Source organism: Galeopterus variegatus, unplaced genomic scaffold (genome assembly GCF_000696425.1).
Source record: "Galeopterus variegatus unplaced genomic scaffold, G_variegatus-3.0.2 Scaffold3863, whole genome shotgun sequence".
NCBI classification, from domain to species: domain Eukaryota; kingdom Metazoa; phylum Chordata; class Mammalia; order Dermoptera; family Cynocephalidae; genus Galeopterus; species Galeopterus variegatus.
The window spans coordinates 164,924-167,395 of NW_007729974.1; the positions used below are offsets into that span (position 1 = coordinate 164,924).

General features: G+C 49.5%; 1 pseudogene; it reads right to left on the reverse strand.

Moving 5' to 3' along the window:
- Positions 1-1,176: 1,176 nt before the first annotated feature.
- On the reverse strand, positions 1,177-1,760 carry LOC103601765 (annotated as a pseudogene).
- Positions 1,761-2,472: the final 712 nt, after the last annotated feature.

Below are 2,472 nucleotides of genomic sequence, written 5' to 3' on the forward strand. Positions count from 1 at the left end.
TGATTTTCATTATTTGGGCCTTCTCTCTATTTTTCTCAGTTATCTAGCTAATGGTTTGTCAATTTTGTTTATCTTCTCAAAAAACCAACTTTTTGTTTCATTGATCTTTTGTATTTTTTTTCTTCTTTTCGGTCTCTGTTTTATTTAGATCTGCTCTGATCTTCATTCTTTTCTTTCCTTTTCTTTCTTTTTTTTTTGGTGGCTGGCTGGTACAGGGATCCAATCCCTTGACCTTGGTGTTCTAACACCATGCTGTAAACAACTGAGCTAACTGGCCAGTCCCTCTATTATTTCTTTTCTTCTACTAATTTTGGTATTGGATTGTTCATGCTTTTCTAGTTCCTTGAGGTACAACATTAGGTTGTTTATTTGAAATCTTTCTACTTTTCTGATGTAAGCACTTAGTGCAATAAAATTCCCTCATAAAACTGCTTTTTCAGTGTCTCATATGTTTTGGGTATGATGAGCTTCTATCATCATTTATTTCAAGGAAGTTTTTGATTTCCTGCCTGATTTCTCTCTTTTCTTTCCTTTTTTTCTTTTAGTGTCCTCATCTTTATTTGGGAAGGGGAGAAGGGAAAGCTTGGGTCACTTGCCCCCTGTTTGTCCCAGCTAAGTTAGCTTCCCTTTGCCTCCTCTTTTGTGGGCATGGGAATGTCTGGAACTAGCAGAGGAGGTGAGTGGGGTGTGAGGTGGGTCCCAGAGGGGAGACATGGGATGCCTGGGGTGAGAAGGGGCAGCTAACCTCATGTTTACATGCAGTACCAGAGTGGGAGGCTGTGGTGTGTGTCCCAAGGGGCCTGGTGAGCAGACTATCTGTTACATGTGTGTGAAATGGGGAAGTGCTGGTGGTGTTGGATTCCTTGATGTTTCGCTCCCTTCTGACCTGGTCTCCCATACCCCCTCCAGGCCTCAGCTTGCCTTATCTGTGGTATGAGCAGTTATTCACCTATTTAGGCTATAGGGGAGGAGGAGGAGAAAGGCCAGGATGGGGGTGGGTTAGAGCAAAGCTAGGGGTGGCACACAAGCAGGGGTAGGACCCCAGCAGGCAGCTACCATAAATACTACCAGAGTTTAGCTAATCCCAAGCTATACTGAGTCTTGCACTAAACATTCCTTTCTGTCCATGCCTCTGTCTCCCCTTTGTTCCCCCACTCTTCCTATCCCAGCTGCCTGCTAATCCAGCTTCTCACCATCATCTTCCTGGTGGGTGTTTTCATCATGGCTGTTCTTGTCTTCCTTGGAGAGGTGGGCCTGGGATCCCAGTGCTGACAGCAAATAGGAGACCAGTGCCTGCACTGATTGCTGGCAGTGAAGGTGGCTGCAACCCCATGGGCAGTAGGGTCAGGGGCAGGGCCAGAGCCTGCAGCTAGGACAGCTGGTGGGCTTGGTGCTTCTGGCAGATGATGGAGTTCAGCTCAGGCACAGTGACCTGCTTAGCTGTCTCAGTGGCTCCCAAGACTTGCTGCTGGGGCTCTAGCAAGAGGCAGGGCAGGACCTGGGCACAAATCCCATTCAGCCTCTTGACAATTTCAGCCTGCTTATGCGTCTTGATGTTCAGGCCATTGCATAGTACATAACAGAGTGACGCTGAATCTCAAACTTCTACCAGCCAGCTTGTCACATTCAAGCTTCAGGCTATGACACTGGGACTGCAGCAGCTGAAATTCATCTTTGATGCTGTTGCAGCAGTTGGAGGTTGCGAATTACAGTTGTTGAGGTAGGTGTGATGTGTCTGAATGCCTGCTTTGTGGAAACATTGTGTCGGTCACAGCAGGGGGTGCAGACTGCAACCCAGCTGTGTACCCCAGCTTGGGCTGCTTGGGGCCCTGGGCAGCCATGCCTTTGTCCTGGTGCCGATTGATCCTGCCTACTTTCTTCTTTGACACATTGGTCGTTCAGGAGCATGTTGTTTAATTTCCGTGTATTTGTACAGTTACCCTAAGATAGATGCTGAGGCACTCTGTAGCACCTCAGGTGGAGTGGGTCACTCTGCATGAAGTTGTTGCAGTTGAGGGCAGGACCATGTTCCCCCAGGAGAGAAGCTGGGTTGCTCTGCAGCTCCTCAGTTGAAGGGGGCCACTCTGTGTGAGGTGATGGGTTGTGGGCAGGCCCCTTAACCACCAAGAGAGACACCGGGTCACTCCGTATCTCCTCAGCTGGACTGGGCTGCCCTGTGCAAGGCTGCTAGTGTTGTGGATGGGTCCCTGTGCCCTCAAGAGAGATGCTGGGTCATTCTGCAGCTCCTCAGATGGGGCGATGGCTCTGGGCAGGCTCATTGGGGCTGTAGATGGGGCTATGTACCCTCAAGAAAGGTGTGTGGGTCCTCCACATTTCCCAGCTGGAGTGCATAACTTTGGGTAGGTTTGCTGAAGCCATGGTGGGACTCTGTGCCCCTGGGAGAGGAGCATGGGTGCTCACTGAAGAGAGTAGGCTACTGACAGAGGTATAAGGCCCTGACTGGATGGCTTT